Here is a 20396-nt window from a genome sequence, read left to right on the forward strand (position 1 = left end):
CCTTTATTCAGCATTTCTCTCCCATCAGGGAGTATCCATTTTCCTTCAGACTTCATAGCTCCTGATTCCTTAAAAAATCTTTCTTTTAAAACTTTTTAGTTCTTTCTTAATTTTCAACAATTCCCTGAATCCTTTCTGTATTTATTCTGTTTTCCTTCAGACATTAAATGCCTTAAATACCTGACTTCTCTTTCTCCATATTGTAATTTATTTTTCAATACTCCCAAGCCCTGCTTTCCCAGAAAGTTGAATAGCTTGTTAGTAGCTTTCTTCACAACTCTTTTCTCCTGTCCTGACAATAGAAAATGATCCACATATTTGTTAACATTAATACCTCCTTGGGAGGTTGTAATTGCTCCAAAATTTTTTATTTTTCTATTATTTTTTTTTTTAGAATTTACCCAAATAGATAGGTGGCCCTGTAAACCCCTGAGCTAAAATTGTCCACCTATATTGTTGCTTCCGCCCCCATTTCAGGGCCTTTCCAGTCAGAGGTGAATATACATGTATGTTTGCTCTCAGGGCCTGAGAGCACTCCATTAATAACACTGTTATTCCAGTCTAACAATTTACTGTTTGAATGCTCAATTTAATCATCAAATCCCTTCTCAACAAGTTAGTCCCTGCCTTGGGTACATACAATAATTACCCAGTGATCATTTTATCCCCTGGTCTCAGCTTGGTATCCCCCAAAAGTGGCACTGTTATCCCAGCCCCTTCTGCCCCCATCACTTTTTAGGGTTTCGTTAGTTAATTTAATCCCTGATACTTCACAAGTCAGTAATGACCTAGCTGTTCCCCAGTGTATTGGGTTTGATGGCAAGGTTCGGGGGCTGTGAGTGGGGGGCGTGGGAAACTGCAGTGGCAGCCCCCGTGAGAAAAACCCAGAAGCCTCCCCGTGGCAGGTAAGAGACAATTTCATCCGGCCCCTAAGGGGCTCACTGCCGCCCAGAGCCAAGCCATGAGCAATACAGTCCGTGCCTCTGTGAGAGCACATCCACGAAAACAAACAAACAAAGAAACAAACAAAAACCTGCTGCTCAACAGCAGTTGGGAGAGCGAGAAACCCCCCCGCAGACACCAAAGTCAGTGCAGAAGGAGGGGGAGGAGGCGCTCCAGGCGCTGGAGCCGAAGCCCCCCTGCGGCCGCTGGAGAGGCCCCTGGTGGAGCAGGCTGTTCCCCCCTCCCCGATGCTTGGGAAACTGAACAAACACCACAGCAAATATACAAATATACTAAAACTTCTAGACTGTTACTTAGATAATGCCTACATCACCTTTCCCTGCTCATTCAACTTCAAACAGCTCTGTTAAATATTACATGCCACACCTTTAACCCCTTCAGCAACCCTTTTAACACTTCTTTTATCTTTCTCCAGCCTGTACTTTTCTAATACCAGCACCAAAGGCTCAGTCAGGGTCCAACTTAATTCCATACCTTTTCCCTCCAAGATACCGAAACAACATATCAACATAGCATATTTCATCCCATTTTCCTTCTTTCCTCCTTCTTCCACTCCAGATATTCCTATTCGAAGTGGCCAACCTGGCCACACTTAAAACATCTTATCAAAGCCTGTCCCTGCTAGGACTCAGGCCACAACACAGGCAGCCTTCTTTGCCTGCCATTCCTTCATCTCTCTTCCTCTCCTTTCCATCCTGGCCCTGACTCCCCCTGAAGATTTTCTTCCTCTTTCTCCAACCCTCTGTCTCACTACCCACTGCACTGTCAATACCATTAGTTTCGCTCTCTCTTTTTTTTTTTTTTTTTTTTTTCCTTCTTATCTCCCCTCCGGACACACACCTCCAGGGCCTCCCGCAGGAGGGTCCCCCAGTCAGTTCACTACATCCCCCCACCTTCCGAAGCATTTTCTGCATATTTTGCCAGGCTTTAATCACACAATGACCTTTCAGGAGCCCTTGGGATACTGGGTCCTCAGGTCTCATCCCCAAGTACTTTCTCATTCTGACCCCAAGTCTCTCATATGATTTCTGTGTTGCACACTATTATTATTCCAGCCAGGATTGGCAAGTGGGTATTTCTGCCCTGCCGGTATTACCCCTAGTCCTGGAGGATGAGCTCTTTCCCATTCTTGTATAGCAGCTCTCCTCCTGATCATTCCCATTTCTTTCCCTGTAAACAACATACTTATAGACATAATTCCCTCCCCCAAGAGTATAAATCAGGTCGTAGGAACTGGTCTAATTGTTCAACTAGGCTGTTGGGGTCCTCAAATAAAGACTTCCTCTCCTCTTAAAAGTCCTAACCTCTCTGCTGGTAAGGAGGAGGAGGGGGTAGTTCACCTTAGAGGATACACAGTTAGTGTTAGTACTGTTAGTATCAGGGAAGGCAAAATTCTCAATATCTCTTCTACCTTGTTCGAATTCTTGCCGGAGCCTAGGGTACGATACTTTTTTAGGGACAGTGTTAATTACAGTCCCTGTCTCCCTTCCTGGAGTGACTGCTGCTGCCACCAGTTCAATATTAAGATTATAGGGAGCATAACTTGGCTCCTTCTCTGAAAAAGGAATCTTCTTGTTTACACATAAATTTAAAGCCTGAATTTTCATCAGACCCGTATTTTGGCCAAAATACTGCTGTTTCCTTAATTGGTTCTTTTGTCCAGACTGATACACAATATTTAACCTTTTTAAATTATTTTTCTTTTACAATCCCTCTAATTTTGGGATTATGTTTCCAATTTCTTTTAATTCTTCAGGAAGAACTATTAGTAGGCACTCCCCCAGGGATATCTCCCTGTCCCCTGGAACTCATATTTTCCCATTTTTCCTAACCCTCGCCAATATGTGCTACAGAAATTTCCCTTCTGCAGTGTACCACACACCAACGTACTGAAAAATGGGGGTGTACCGCCGAGCACTTCCCCGTGCCAGCGTTACCGCACACCTATGAGTTTACCAGATTCCCTGGAACTCGTACTTCCCATCTTTCCTAACCCTCGCCAGTATGTGCTACAGAAATTTCCCTTCTGCAGTGTACCACACACCAACGTACTGAAAGATGGGGGTGTACCGCCAAGCACTTCCCCGTGCCAGCGTTACCGCACACCTGAGTTTACCAGATTCCCTGGTGTACTTCCAAGCACTTCCCCGTGCAAGGATTACCGTACACCAGATTCCCCTGGTGTAGTGCCAGCACTTCCCCGTGCAAGGGCTTACCATACACCAGATACCCGACCCCCAAGGCAATACTTAATATTTCTTACCTTGGTCTGTGCACAGAGTTACCGGATCGATTCTTAAAAACCCGGAGTGCCTACCTTCTTCCTTTCCCCACTACTTCACGAATCCTGCCTCTTTAACCAGTCTCGGGCCCTCTGTCAGCTCTCCGCAGAACCGCCACCGTCGATGCACAGGACCGCTGAAATCAGCGGGGCATGCCTTCCTGCTGCTGCGGCGGTGGGGCTCCCCAGTAGGTGACTGGATCCCGGACGAGCCCCCAAATTGTGAGAAACACTCTGTAGCCAATAACTTAGGCTCAGGCGAGGATCTCAGTGAAGTAGTAATTTATTCGCGATTGCAATGGCGGGCGCCCCACAAGCAGGAGAGAGCGCATCTACTAGTTCCAAAACACAGTTTATATACCTTTTGATGGCAGGACCCTCCCCTGTTTCCCCACTGAGTGGGTAATCCAGGTTCACAATCTATCTGATGCTTCACAAACAATGCATGGCCTTCAGTTGCCGGCCTGTTAAATTTCAAATTTCTTTTGACATTTTTACTGTTTGAAGTGGTAATGTTTCTTCACTTATCTGACTTGACTTAACACCGTGATTTTCACCTAATTGTCCTAAGGAGTCTGGTTGTCTGCATTTCACTAGGTCGCCTGCTAAACTTTCTTATCACTGTAAGCATATCTCAGTACCACATTCCCTCCTTCTAAACAATGTAACTCTGCAAAAACAACATTTCTATTCCCACACTCTTGGATCCCAGAAGCACAACAATGTCTAATGTGGGAGTAAATGAACATTTTTCTTCGGGGCACCCATGTAGAAGCTTGTCATGATCTGCTGCTCAAATGTTAAGGGAAAAGAACTGAGCAGTTTTTTACAGGCCAAATTAAAAAAAAAAAAAAAAAAAAAAAAAAAAAAAAAAAAGTCTTGCACAAACTGTTGTTTCATTTGGCACATATGAAATACATGCTCTTCATGGTGGAGAGAATCTAAATCTTACCACATAAAGTGGCTAGGTATCTCCAAGAATAGTACGTTGAAAGGACCACATTTAGGGAAGATGTAAGTTTCACATTTAGAAAGTTTCTCTGGCAATTCACTTATCATATCAGGAAATAGGCCCATTGAAAGACAAGAGTAGTTTCCTTCCTTCACAGATCTGTTTATATCTCTGTATGAAGATGGAGTGCTAGTGAAGCACTAAGAGTTGAGAAAGAGTGTAGAGAGTCTAGGGCCGGACCCTTTGTCTCCCCACGTGCAAGCCTGGCATCTTCAACGTAAGGAATCTGCAGAAAGGGCTGCATGTGAAGATGATGGAGTCAGAGGGGAAGGCATCCTCCTTCTTGAGAACCTCACAATGGCTGTAAATGCTGCTACAATAGAGCTGCAGTGCAAAATTCTCAGCTGACAGAAAACTTTAGCAAGTTCTTTGCTTGCCACTTGGCTAAAAGGAAGAAGAAAATTAGTTTAATTCTTGCAATGGAAAATTATGTTTTAAATGAAAATAAAGAAAATACAGTTTTTTTCCCCCCTGTGAGGGGACCATTTTTACACAATATTTGAACTATTTATGGCACTCAGCATCTTTGAATTTCATAACTAGAATGCTTTGGCAAAGTCACTGTATTCTGGCTTCTCATAAGGCCACAGGTACTATAATCATTTAATAATAAGAAGAACTGTAGTAACAGATTGCTACAGATTCTCACTCTTGCTAATAAAACAGTTGTAATTTTGCTAAGAAATTGAAATAAGACATTTCCTTTCCAGACAGTTTTATCTGTTAATTCAAGGAACTCTTCCCCCCACAAATGCCCTTTGCAAAACAATACAGATATTGTAAATGATACAGTTTTACTGAGTGCTGTCAAGATCCCCGAATATTATACAAATGCCACATTAACTCATCATGGAAATTAATAATTGTATTTGTGAGGTACAGTTCTTCTAAAATGAATGATGTTTGGGGGGCTGTAAGGCACATTTATGAAACAGACTTTAAAATTAGCCAGGTTGCTTCTGCAAGAGAAGAGTATTCCCCTCCTTACACCTCAGGGAATGTTATAATTGCAGTTTACTCTCCGGAGTTCCAATTTTTCTCCCATCCTCCCCCAAAAGTATATTATTGAATGCAGAAAGACAAAAAGAGGGTTTTTGTACCTTTTCACAAAATAAAGGAGCCCAGAGAGGAACTCTGATTAAGAAACAACTCCAAGTAGAAACATCTTTTTTTTTTTTTTCCTGTTGACCATTACTATATGTATGTATACAGAATCGCAGAACCTCTAGGTTGGAAGAGACCTCAAAATCATCGAGTCCAACCTCTGACCTAACACTAACAGTCCCCACTAAACCATATCCCTAGCAGTTCAACTTTAAGCCCTCCAAAACTATCATGAAAGAGGTATCACTTGCAGTGGAAAGCTAATGTATTGCAGTGTTGTGGTCATGAAAGTATTTTATCAGTTAGAAAGATCTTGTCTGGAGAGGGTATTATATCAATTGTCTTGTTTTCTTTATTAACCTCATGCAAATATGAAATCAGAGACTGCTGATCCAGAGCTACAAGGGCATAACACTTTCCCAAATGTGCAATAAAACCTACTTTCATTAATTTTATTATCTGTCTCCTAGAGATGGGATGAAAGGGTTAGAAAAATGTGGACACCTCCAGTTAAAGAGACATTTACTTGTATGCAAGGAGCAACAGAACCTGATAACTACTTTCTCGGTGAGCTTGAGTCAGCCGTAGACTGTGCAATGCTTGATCATAAATAACTGCAAACTGTAGTAACTAGTGGCAGTGAAGAAGAGTGATAGCTATAGGTAGTGCTGACCCACAGTAAACTCTGTATCTGGGATCCACTTACCACAATTTAAAGTAATTACTCTTCAGCGAAGACATCATCTTCAGCATAATCTTCTCTTCAGTGGGATTCACTTTCCCTCCCATCCAGAGCAAACAGAAGTGGGTGGTAATGGTTTTAGGAACTGTTTTGGTCTATTAACAAGCAGAAAGGAAATATCACAAATGAGAAAGTGAATGTTTTTTTGCTGTGAAAGTGAAGGTATTTTTTTCCTGGTTAAAACTTTTAGTTGCAGATCCACATGGCTACTGACTGGTGTATATGTGTACAAAATACATCTTTAATTAATGTATTTGGAGTGTTCTAAACTCAGTCATGGAAGTTCTATCATATATTTAACTTCAAAATGAGAAAAATATTATAAAAGGAATTTTTAACTTATTTTTTTAAATGACGTTACAGTTAAATTTTCTTTTATTACTGTAGATATAATGTTTCAGTCTCTCCTTGCCACGACCTCTAAGCCTTGATCTCCAAGCAGAAGCATGGATGTGTGACTATGGTGGCAATACTGTTTTGCATAAAACTGAAGCTAAATTATTATCTGGCCTATCTCTTAGATTAACTAGGGAAAAGATGAACAAAATGATGAGTAAAGATTGGAAGCAAGAGGACTGTCTGTTTAGTCACAGTGTTTGAATGTCACTCCATTTGTTTACTAATCACCAGTTTAAAAGAAAGTGTAAGTAGATTAAAAGTGATTTGGCCTATTGATTTTCATACTAAAGCATGGTGTAAAGAACAGTTAAATTCCCTAATTCAATAAAAATCAACATTTCTCATATGGAACAGATTTAATTATTGAAATGATTAAATACATCATGAAGATAACAGAAAGTGTTAGATGTTGACTTCAAGAGAATTTACAGCTAAGGATGTGGGTGAAATAGTCCTCCTCTGTCTCCATTTTAATGAATATATTATTCAGTATTTCTTTTCATCTTTGAATGGTCCCTTCCAAAAATACCTGTAAATAAAAGTTAACTCACAGCTGGAACATTAGAGAACATGAAGTTGAAAGCAGGATATTCAGGCAAAGGTCACAACAAGGTCTCTGCGTACTGGGCCATACAGAAAGTCTCTCTGCTATGTTGGCCCACCCTTACTCTTGTGCCACATTCCAGTAATTTCACTGAAAATACTTATGAAGCAAGAAATATGCCTGAGTATCTATAAAAAGTTGCAAAGTATGTCATTTAGTGATTAGAAACAATCTTTTCTCTCTCCAATTATCCAGACACAACACTTTAGCATATTCTGAACAGGACTGTATTTGGCAGTGCACACACAGCCTGTTTGAAATGCCTTAAGTCTCCAGTACAGAGCCTAAGAGATGATAAAAATCTCCCACAAAATTATTTATCTGTACTGCACAGATTGAAGAAAGCTTTGTCCTTTTTATTTGGGACAGTTTAATCAGATGCCTTTGAATATGCTGGATAGAATAAAGTAAGCTTAATAAACATGCACTGGTTGAAAACTTCTTTGTAATAGCTCAATATTTGTTTCCCTTTCTTTTCTTAATGCCTTTGAAAGGAAACCATTTGAAGCTCTGTGGTGTCTGAACTTCTCCTGCACTGAAGTGCATATAGAGATGAGAAGAAAAGCCAAGCTGACTATTGTGATCATGCTTTTCTTTTTGGCTTGAGAGATAAGGCTCCACAAAAATCTGCCATGTGGCACTGAATTTAAGAAGATGAGCAAGGCAATGGCTTGAAACTTCAGGCTCTGAGTAATGCTGCTATATTTATATGAAGATACAACAATAGTAAGGAAAAAGCCTCTGCCCCAGTAAAAACTAGAGGGACTAATCCTGTACCACTGAGTACAGGATTACACTGAGTGGGAGTTTTGTTATTTACCTCAGTGGAATCAGGATATAGTACAGAGAATTTGATCCCAAGTTCAGTACACATAGAAATGAAGGTTAAAAAAACACTCAATGCCAATGCCTCCAACACTCATATACTGAAATTTGTTAGGTTTTTAAACTACTTTTTTTTTTCTTTATGTCTACAGTTTAAAAATCTGAACTAATCAAAAACTTGTTTTTTTTTTTTCAGTTTTTTTTTTTTAATGAATCAGATTCCAATTTTGCTTATGTTTAGTAAATCATTCACAAGAATAACGTCACTATAGTAGTTTTACCTACAAAAACAAACAAACAAAAAGCTGCATGACTTCTTAATATGCATATTTATATATTGCATATCTACACTTTTTTTACTTTTATATATATCATTCTATGCATATATATAAACTACATATTGAAAGTGAAATTGTTTTATACATGTTGCCTGATTTTTTTTAACCTGTGATACAATCATAGTATTTTATAAAGAAAAATGTTCTAGCTATATGTTAGTTTTCACATCTAAATGAATATTTTAATAATTTAAGCACTCATAAAATATATAAACAACCAATAATTCATCTGAAATTCCTTTTCCACATTTGATTTTGGTCAAATCCAGGAAGGGAAAAAATACTAGAAAAGGCTAGTATATGACACACAACAATCTGACATTCTTTACAATGCACTTTTCAGTCTTGTCTGTGTGTCATGTTAAAAGTTCAACCTAAGAAATCAACAAACAAACTAAACAATGGATAATTTAAAAATCAAAAAAAAAATCTTTATGAGCATTCTACTAATTTTTAGCTATCACTATGTGACTCATTTTTTCTTTTAATGCTTACAGACAAAGCATCACACACAGGGTTTAATGTTTCTTTACAAAATTATTATAGAAGCACAAATAATATGAAAATAGAAAGTTGTTGTATGCTATTTTTGCAGTTAATAAACCAGTCTAGTTTTCTTTAGATGTTCCTTAAGATTTCCACCTGATGTATTTTTTCTTATATATAGGAAATTCCATTAAAAACAAGAAAAAAAATGGTAAAGGCAACTGATCTCTGCAGCTGGGTGCTCTGAATGGTTCTGGAGTCTCCAAGCTTGGAGATACTCAAACCCCACCTGTGCATGGTTCTGAGCTACCCACTCTGCTGGATCCGAGGCATTGGACTTGGTGATCTCCAGATGTCCCTGCTAATCTCAGCCACTCTGTGATTTTGGGAGGTTGCTTCAAAATTATTCTGATGTGTGATGTACTCCCAGGGCCCAACTCCCAAACTCATGGTGGTTGTATATGCAGGAACATAGGTTTAAAGCAAACTTCCCCATATATCACCCACAGGGCTGCACAACCTTTAGCTTTGCTTAAAGAAGACATAAGAAGGTTGTTGGTGTGGTTGTGAATAAACCATATATATTGTACGTGAAACAAATACAAATAAGAAGTGAACTCCTTACTTTAAAATACAAATAAAATGAGGCAGAATCTCTACTGACATGTTTCTTGTCTGATTTAATTTGCTTTCTGTAGCCTATCCAAGAAATTTTGCATTTTTCTTGAGCCATGCAAATGTCATTTGATTTCTATGCACTAGACCCCAGTATCCACAAGCCAAGTAACACCTTACCCTATAAGAAATCCCATAACAATAGATTATTATCAGAAGAGAATATTATAAGGATATCTATACTACAACCTGAAAGTTTGATTTACAGCCAACACTCTTTAATCCTCAATTTGATGAAGAATCACACACAGGTGAAGATCTCAATCAAGAGTGGGCAGAAGACTTTTTGTTAAATTAGCCAGACCACACAAAAACAGCTCATTTTATGTTCAGTGTGGAGCAACAAACAGTACCTGATATGATACGATCAAAATGATAGAGGCTGGAGATGACAGAAAGTCTGAGCTGTACCTTCTGGGTTACATGGTTATCAGCAACCATCTCAGATAGGCTCCTTCAGACTCCCACCATGTTTTGGATTAGTCCGTTCTGTCCGTAGCTATGAATTTGAGTCCCCAACCCTGGCACAGGACCGCATTTCAGGTCCCTGGGGCCTTCAGTCTCTGACACAGCGAGGCTGCAGCAAGGCCAGTCTCCAGCTCTCCACAGCCCTGCCTTGCCCAGCCATGGACCCTACTGAGCCAGGCCCATGCACACACAGGCCCATCTTGTCCCTATCCCCAGAGCTGGAAGTGTCGTGGTGCACTTGGTTGCCGTGCTTCTGGCTGGGGGTGCAACAGGCCCTGACTCTCAGGGAATCCCTGAAGTCTGTAACTGTTCAACATCAATGCAAATGCTTTTGTCCCTGTGTTCATGAATCGCTCGCTTCTCATTATTTCTCATTATTTGTGGCCAGCAAAGCTGCATGGCATTATTCCTCCTTCCTGCCTGGATGACAAACATTGTAAACAGAATAAACATTTTCAGAGAGAGAGAGAGAGAGAGAGAGAGAGAGAGAGAGAGAGAGAGAGAGAAATAAATATTACATATATGTCCTTCTTGTACATGAATAATGTCTTTGGCATACAAATGGTCACTGTTTACACAGAGAACCACATAACCTGAAGCAGTCACATGAATAGAAAACCATTGTGAAAATAAAGTGAAAAGATGTACAAAGACAAGTAACCTGTGTGTCTGAAACTGAACAACAACTGACGTACAAACAGCAGCTCCCCAAGGCCAGCCCCTCACCCTCAGGTGACTGCTGCTTTTCTATAAGACAAGCTTGTACAAGACATATTGAGCACACCACTTCAGGTTTTCAAGCCCTGTCTGTGCTGACAGAATTACTTTCTGTACCTACAAAGAAAGAAAGTGTATTTTGACTGCCAAGATGTGTAAGATGTTCAGTACATAAGGAACATCTTTTAGCTCCATCCTCATTGACATTTTACAGACAGAAGTTTTGGAAAAAGACTCCTTTTAAAAATTGAATATCCAGTGAATATTTACAAGCAAAACAGAACGTTTGCTAAACTTGTTTTGAAATGTTTTTAATGAGGCTACATAAAGAACTCATGTTTTCAGCAAGGCAAATATATCCGATGATACACAGAATTTATAAACACTGAAAATGATCAAGAAATTCCAAACGGGAAAAACCATCCATTTCTTTGCAGGTGAAACCAAAAAAGTTTTAGGCGTGTTTATAGTACCCTCTGATGGAAATCGGAAGCATTACACCTCCATAACATTTTCTTAACTGTAAAGATAGCAAAGATATATTCTGGTACCTTCTATAACTTAATCCACAGCTAAAATCAGAATTAAATTAGAAGAGCTTAGAAGCTCTTTCAAGCTTAAAACAAACAAACAATCAAACAAACAAAAAAACAAACAAACAAAAACAAACAAACAAACAAAAAACAATAGCAACAAAAACCAGCAGCAACAGCAGCAAAGTCTTATTGAGCTCTTACTCTTTTCAGCTAATCAGGAGAAACATTCCCAAAGATATACATTTTTCTTCGTTACTTTTTATACCATACGTGTCTTTATTTCTCTTTTGTAAGAATTGGAAGAAGCAAGGTATTTTTTGACAATCTGTTTATTAGATTACCTATCAGTACCTATCCCTCACAACCACAGGTCAAAATTACAGAATGTCAATGAATTTTTATTAAAATGAAAATTATCAGAGAATTAGCTTTAACAATCCATACTACTTTTAAGATATAAAATATCAGAGCAAATTTGCCATCATTTATATTCTTCTCATATAATGCTTCAAAATTAACTTTCATCATTAAATGACAAGTCATTTAGAAAATATTTTGCATACTGAGATTAGAAGGGTGGTTATTGTTGACTAAAACTCCCCCTCCAAGTTTAGGAAAATTTTCTTTAAAAGAAACAGTTAATTGCTTAGTTGTGTCAGATATTTTACAAAGCATTTAAACTGCTTAAATATTTTCTTCTCTATGAAAATATCATATACTGATTATTAAATCTCATTAAACCACTGATAGTTATGAGCAAACTGAAACTTTAAACATACTGCTTATCATTGTTGAATTGGGAACATGTTACATTTATGATAAACAACAAATACCTGAAATTCTTAAAATGAAATTCAAGACTAATTAGAGTGAAGAAGAAAAAAAAAAAAAAAAAAAAAAAAGCTTCTGATTTAAGCCCATACTGCTTCCAACAACCACCATTAGATCTGGAAATTGGGAAATGTACATCTGTTTAATCACAAGTCAGCAAGAGAAAGGAAAACCCATGTATTTTATTCACATTCACATATTCCAGCTTCATAGTGGGCAATCATTTTAATTGAAAGAATAGCTTTTATGCCATCAGTTGTCAGCCATTAGGGTGAGATTTCAAGTAAACTGAAGATAACAGTTTTAGTGTTGAGGCCATACCCATATACTGTTTTCGGGATGTGCCTCCTATTCTTGCTGTAGAAAAAATGAAGAAAGTCTCCATCAGGATTTTCTAAAGGCATTTGTAAAATGACAGATGACCTAAGAGATGACCTGTTTTGTAATTTGGCTGATCTCTCAGTAAGTAAATATACCAAAATAATTATTTTTCATTTACCTTGTGTTGGTTTTCTGCTGGCTTCTTGAGCAGTACCAGCTCCTCCAAGAGCCTAACAAGTACTAGGAATGGTGCCAGGGAAGAAGTGGAAGTCTGTGCCTAAGAGTAGGGGTGAGGGCAGTAGCCAGACACTAGCACAGGAGCTGGTTAGGAGATGTTAGATCAGCCAAAATACATTGTTAAATTCACCCTAATAGAAAACTGGCCACTAGCATACATTCACATCCATAATTATATTGCACAGATTACACTGCAAGAGAGAAAAGATCAATCAAAATATTTGTCCTATACTCTCATCTAATCCACTTATAGGTCAGCAGAAAAAGGGAAATGCACTGAAGATTTACTTTATGTTATTAAGAACAGTTCTGTGAAAGAAATACTGCAACAGATAATAAAGTATTAGGTGAGTAATCAAGTTCTTTAGGACATGGTCAGCAAAAATGCATTAACATGAACAGCTATATTTGAATTAATGAAAACTAAGCATGCAGAAATCCTGGGAGCCTTGGAGTTCCTAGAAAAGGTAGAACTGTGACTTCATTCAGTCAAGCTCAAGTCATTTAATCTTGGTTACAAGTTCATCACCATAAAATGTACATGTCTGGAAAATTAAATGAAAGTGATATATTGTCTGTGGAAGGGCTTGTAAAGATCTCAGCAGGGTTAACTCACTGAAATCTATGAGTATAAATATTTGGAAAGGCTCATCATTTTATTTTATAAGATAAGCATGTAAGAAAAGTTAGTATATTGAAGTGCCATCTAGGCCAGTGAATTCACCTGTTGCTTCTCTTATATATTTCTGTTATGAGTGTATGTGAGATCCACAATCATCAGTGAAGCTCCATTTGTATAGGACTCTAGGTCCTATAAAAACACATCTTGGACTTGAAGAATGTGAATCATTAATAAACAAGACGTTTTAAATTTGAGAGTAAGAAAGCATTTTCTCCATTTTGTAGGTAGGAGAGTAAAGCAGACAGTTGGATTGACTTGTTAAAGATTGCACAAGATATCTATGGCAAAGCTAGGTATTTTTTCATAAATTCATAAGAATCATTACAATGAATCACAGAATATACCAAGTTGGAAGGGACCCACCAGCATCATCAAGTCCAGCTCCTGGCTTCACACAAGACTGACTGAATGATTAATTGTTTATTTCAAACTCATTGTACAGGCACTTCCTTTTCTAATAGTAAATTCCATCCATGTTGCAGTTCTACTGTGAATAAAAATGAAGGAAATATTCCTAATTAGCTCAAAAGTATTTAGATGAGTCTGTTGAAAAGACTGATCAGTAAAAGCCACCAGTAAAAACATACAGCCTTAATTTTACAGACTGCTAGACAATAGCCTCATTGCCATGTAATTAAATCACTATCTAAATAATGGACAAAGGCATAAGTAGTTCTAAGACTGCTTGTTAAAATAAATCAGTTCAGAGGCATTTACAATGCTGAACTGAGTTTTATTGAATTGATAAATATGTGTGCTGCTACTAAAATAAGTGCAACGTTTTATATCTCTTTTTTTTTTTTTTTAAATGTACAGTGCATAAAATCAAAATCAATATACATGAATGTATCATTATGGTGTACTCTCCTGGGTCTTGGAGTTGGTATGCTCCTGTCACTAGCATCCTCCAGTTTCAACTACAAATGTCAGTTAAAACAAGCTTGTAGAAACATTAATGTAACACTTCAACTTTTACAACTCACAAATCAATAAATTCTTTCTTATTTATCTGAAGAAAAAAAGATAATTTTTAGCTGTCCAACTAACAGATGACATTTTTTATCTCCTGAAATCTGACAAAATTCTAGGTCAGAGTTTTTAGACTGGTTGTTCACAAGTCACATTACAAAACACAGAGCCTACTCTTGTTGCATAACAAAATATTAGAAAGAGAACAGAGATGTTTTTACAGCAAAAACATGTGAAGAAAAATTCTTTAAGAGGACCCATTTAGTTGTCCAGAATATGGAAGTGATACTAACCTTCGATATAGATGCTTATCCATATTTGGATAGGTATAATTTTACATCTGGTTTTACCGACTACATACAGAATAGAACTACATCCAGTACATCCCTGCTCTTTTATTGAAATGGTATATTCATCTCTCTCCTCATTCCATAAAAGGCCTGTGCTGTAAGCCTGAACTGCACCTCTTCTTTAGGAAGAGATTGGCATAAGACAAAGAAAGCAAAATTTGTAGGCTCTATCTATACAAGTAAACTCAAAAAGACCAAAACACTAACAAACGCATGGACAGGTCATCATCAGTAGTTTTAGATTGTTAGCATACTTCCTGGCTTGGTTTTGGCCTGTAACTGTTTGTCTGTGAGGCAATGAAATGACAAGTCAGGAGAGGCAGGTCACAGGCAGGTAACTCTGTAGCATGGCAATTCCTGGAGATTCATCAATAGACAGATTATTCCGACCCATGATTTATTTTTTTTTTTTGGACTACAGTTTGCTTGTTTGTTTGTTTGTTTTAGTCTGATATACTTATGTATAAATTGCCATAGTAACAGCAGTCAGAAGCCTACGCTGCTGGTGGAAAAAAATAAACTGGATTTCTGAGCCTGTTTCCAGACAGAAGACTTAGTCTGGACTAAGCATTTTGAGAAGAAAATACAGAGGAACTAAAAGCACAGAGTTCTGTTTAGATACTTCCAATATTTGTGTTCAAGTTTTTGTTTTCCATTTATAATGAAATCTTCTGCTATGTGGAGTGTCAGTTGTATCTTAGACCTTCTCTTTTATTTTCCACATTAGACATAGGACCTAGTGTCGTACTGACATCCTGAAATACATGTGAAATGTCCCTCTGACAAATTATTTACTCATATGACATAAAATAAGTATTCATTTTAGTGCTACGATGCTAGAAGGGAAACAAAATTAAGTTTCCCATGCCACAGCAAGTGTAATAGAATCCATCAAGTCACAGGAAAACCTGCACAGATTAACAAAAGAACAACAAAGGAAGGGAGCTCAGAAAATGGAACAACACGTATCACAGTAACAGACAGTTATGAATACTTCTGTATTTCACATATTTAACACCTTTGTTGTTCTTTAAAATGTAGGGAGAATGCATTAGATTAGCCTCCTGGGTGCGTCTGTCTTGTGTGACCGACACATAGGAAGTGACTAATCCGAGTCATATTGTTTTTCCTCCGTAAGAGTGCTGATAAACTCTCCATTAGGACTGAAAGCCCCTCTAGGCTCTGTCAGTCTCATTGCTATTTAATCCTAAATGAAGTATGTCTTATCAATTCATTCCATGCCATGACCCTGGTCAAGGTTAGATGAGGGTCTAGCTATAAAAGAGCAGGAGGTAGTAAAAAACATTATTTTCCTTGACAGACTAAGAAAGCAGTGATGTGTATAGAGGTAACAATACTTTACCGTAAATGCATTTCCTTAGATATATTCTATATATACACTAAGAAAATATTTTTATTTTTCTTTAACATTTTTAAATGACAGAACATCATAGTAGACTTTTTCTTTCCTGTATTTTTTTTTAAGATGAGATTAAAGCAAAGATTGTGGGGTTTTGTTTTATTTTTATTTTATTTTTTATTTTTTTAGCAAATCCTGTTTATGAGAAATCTATTTAAATTAATGCCACTCCTTTTTCAAATGTCTTTTAGAGTCAAAGAAGAAAGTGAGTCACATGGCAAAATTATCCTTCATGCTATTATCAGTGAAGATGGGCCAGCCCTCCTACTGTTTGTTGATGCATCTGTCTAGTGCAGAGGGGAAAAAAAAGAGACAAAAAATCCCTACTCTGGGGAACTGAGCAGATCACAATAGTTTGAAAAAAAAAAAATAAAAAATAAAAAAACAAAGCAGAAGAACTAGCTCAAGCTCTACTCTATGCTTTTACCTTTCCCCTCTGGCAACCAGTCTAAGGAATTCATCTCTATGTGTACATTGTACTTCCTGATTAATCAGCTACTGAGTCCAAAATAAAATAAAATAAAATAAAATAAAACAAAATAAAACAAAATAATAACACTATACTAAACACTAAATGGACAAACTGTTTCAAATTTTGAGACTACTGTCACTTTCTGCTGTAAGGAAAGCTAAAACAAATTTTACTTTATAGAATTCTAGCCCAAACTGACACTGGAAAACTGTGGGATTATGATCAAAGTTGTAAGCAGAATTTCACCAGAGGTACTTCTTTTGTGCTAAACTACTTTGTGCATCCTTGTTGACTTGTGAAAACAAACAGAAAACACAATAAAAGATGTTCCATTCAAGTGATGTCCATCATTACTGGAATCACAGATGATGGTTTTAAAGTCTCTTCTTAAGGTAGGATTAGGTTATGCTGTAGGTACTAACGCTGAAGTAGGCTCAATAGGTGGACATCAGTACTTATACCTGCCAAAGATTCAATTTGTTGGTTGTATATTGGCCAACAATTTAATCTCTTCCATGTTGCTAAGTGGCAAAGCTCTGTCAACAATAAAAATGAAGAGAACTAAATGAAGAGAGAGGTTATTTCCAGAAAAATATCTAAACTAAACATTTTTTCAACATAATTTTATTGGTTTGAGCATCTACAGAGTTTGTAATTTTTATCCTTGCTGTCCTGGAAATGTCTTATAACCATGAACAAGTGGGAAATGATATCAGAATCAGAGCCCTACATATCAACCTATCCTGTGAGTAAAGCAAAGATTTCTACAATGTGTTATCTGAATACTAGGGAGACTGGATCAAATTGTAACACCTTGTCCTTTATTGTTCTTTTTTTTTCCCATCATTATTTATCAAGCCAGATATTTATCAAGCCAGATTCTGCTTCCAGACTTCCACTATTATCACTTATTAACAAAGAGAGCATGAAAGATCTATTTAATCAGCTGTAGATTCCCAACTGTGCACTCCTACTAGTTCCTTTGAGAATCACTATTATGAAACTCCAGTTGTCCAAAGGAGTTCTGGAGACCAGAATGGTATTACTAAAGAAATATCAATGTCATTAATTGAAGCAGTGCTTAGATCTTAGAGCATCTTGACTTCTATGATCTCTGACCACAACACAACACTAGCTAGGCAGAGTTGGTCTGTCAGAACCACAATTATCATTCACACAATGATCTCTTAACAGGTTATACTTACTTAGGTTTGATAACAGTTCATGAAAAAGGAACACCAGGGAGGACACACTGGAGGAGGAGGTTACCTTTTTCTGACACTTTGCTGTCAATAAATCTTCATGTACCAGCTAGCTGCTTCCTAGGAAAGCTTAATAAGGGAAAAATAACTATAAGTTTAGCAATACAGCACTGTACAGTGCAGCCTCGGAGCTCAGAATTCTTGTATAACCTGTATTTGTTGACACATCATAATACAGCATAAAAACTAAAAGGAGAATTGACACTACAGTAGTTATGCACATATGAACACTTTATCTGTATATTGATTTGTTGCAAGAGATTCTTCTATGCATGTATCAAAAATGGTCAGTTTATGTGAGGCCTGGGACCAACACAGCCAGAGGGCTTGCTAGGTGGGAAGGAACAGGGATAGTGCTCCAACACCCAGTAAGGACCTAGAAGGTCCTGCCTTTGTTCTGCCTATCTGCTGGTGACTTTATCATTTTCTCAAAAAAAAAAAAAAACAAAAAAAAACACACACACAAAAAAAAAAAAAAAAAAAAAAAAGAAATAAACAAAGAAGAAAATAAAAAAGAAAAATAAATATGGTTTCATACTTCTTAAACACCCCCAGGGATGATGATTCCACCACCTCCCTGGGCAAACCGTTCCAATGCCTGACTGCTCTTTCTGAGAGGAAATGGCTCTTCATTTCCAACCTAAACCTCCCCTGGCACAACTTGAGGCCATTTCCTCTAGTCCTTTCACTAGTTACCTGTGAGAAGAGGACAACCTCCAAGCCCCCCACACCTTCCTTCCAGGTAGCTGTAGAGAGGAATAAGGTCTCCCCTGAGCCTCCTCTTCTCCAGACCAAAAAATCTGAGTTCCCTCAGCCACTCCTCACAGGACTTGTGTTCCAGGCCCTTCACCAGCTTCACCAGCACTCTGAACATGCTCCAGGGCCTCAATGTCCTTCTTATAGTGAGGGGCCCAAAACTGAACACAGTACTTGAGGTGCAGCCTCAGCAGAACTGAGTACAGGGAGACAATCACCTGATGTAGCTACCAAAGTTGTTCTTTTTAAAAAAATAGAAAGAAAGAAAAAAATTTTAGTTGATAGTTTTTCTATCTTAGCTCTTAGAAAAAAGTAGTGAGGAAGCATCACAGCAATATCTGTGCTATGTAAAAAAATATCATTAATAGTAAGTCTGCTATCCACTACAACTTCTTTTTTAATTATCTGGTACAATCCCTATGAAACCAGGGAAAAAATATTTTTTCCTCCCTTTCTTGTTTATAAAACATTTAGTACTTTTTCACATCATTTAACTCACAATATACTCTTTCAAAATTATCCAGTGTGTATAGGAACTTGAAAATATTTTACAGTCGTAATTAACCCAAATAGTTATTAAAAAAAAAAAAAGTTTTTAAGAAAACAATAAAAAAGCTAAGAGCATTAGAGGGTCATAGTAATATTCTGTCTTAATGCTTGTTATATTATTTAAGTTCAGAAACTATTTTCTTTGAAAGCAACTGTGCAGATAATAGGTACATATAAACTGTATAAAGTAAACAACACTTGCTTAGCCATAAGTAGACATAGTTTTTGAGCCAGATGCCTAATTTGTTCACAAAAGTTTCATATATGCATATATGTGTATAATGGGCATGAAATCAAAATGTAAATTCTTTCATGCAGATGGATATCTACCTGAATGAAATCAAAAAGTGCAATTATAAACAATGTTTAATTCTTATATAAAACATAAAGTAGCTGTGTCTAAGGACAAATATGCTGATTTAGTAGAAACAGAAAACCAACACTGGCTCTTTGTCTTTTAAGCATACAGCATTACACAAGGGATGAATTAATTGTGTGTGCATATCTCTGTGTGTATATGTATATAATTAATATTTAATAATGTGGAAGATGAGCTCTAGTGACTCTTGTTGCAACAGCTTAAGAAATTACTGCCCATGTCTGTTCCAAAGCTCTTCTGAATGACACCACCCTAATTCAAAGTCAGCAGAAGAAAAAGTGCCTGATCTGCAGGAGGCATAGGAGGTGTCACACACCTTAGTTTAATACCACTTTTGTCACTAATCTACACTACGATACCAGTCTGGAAAGGTCCTGAGGCATACAAACATATTGCTTTCTGCCAGCTGTCTTACAGAGGCCTAATGTGTGGCAGGTGTGTGACTGTAGACATCTGAGTTGAAAGACAGCAACCAAATTCTGTAAAGGTCTTTTACCATAGCCCTTAGAGAAAGTTTCAAAATGTATCTCTTCTTTAAAGGTTAAATCTTAGATATATACATAAGAAGACGTATAATAGCATTTCTGACGTCCTTGCCTATGGCAGGAGGGTTGGAACTCAATGATCTTTAAGGTTCTTTCCAACCTGAGCCATTCTATGATTCTATGATTTTGAGATAAAATTCTACTTATATTTAAATAAATATTGTTTTTGTTTGAAAATTTACTCCTGTAATTACTCACTAATTTAGGCTTATTGGAATGCATTTTCTTAATCTTATGTTGTCAGCTATACTCCTATGTAGCCCCAGTAAACGTGGGCTGATCCACAAGGGAAGATGAGCCAGGATGCAAGGATGATGGCAAAGCAGGCAGGGGTAGTGTCCCACGGGACCCAAACAAGAAGAGCAACACTCTGATGATAGCCAACATCATCAGCCAGTCTATTGATCTCCAGACAAGTCCTCGGGGATGAGGCAGGTGTGCAGTCAAGACAAGGTAAGTCAGCAAGACAGGGT

The sequence above is a fragment of the Anas acuta genome, chromosome 2 (genome assembly GCF_963932015.1).
Source record: "Anas acuta chromosome 2, bAnaAcu1.1, whole genome shotgun sequence".
NCBI classification, from domain to species: Eukaryota; Metazoa; Chordata; class Aves; order Anseriformes; family Anatidae; genus Anas; species Anas acuta.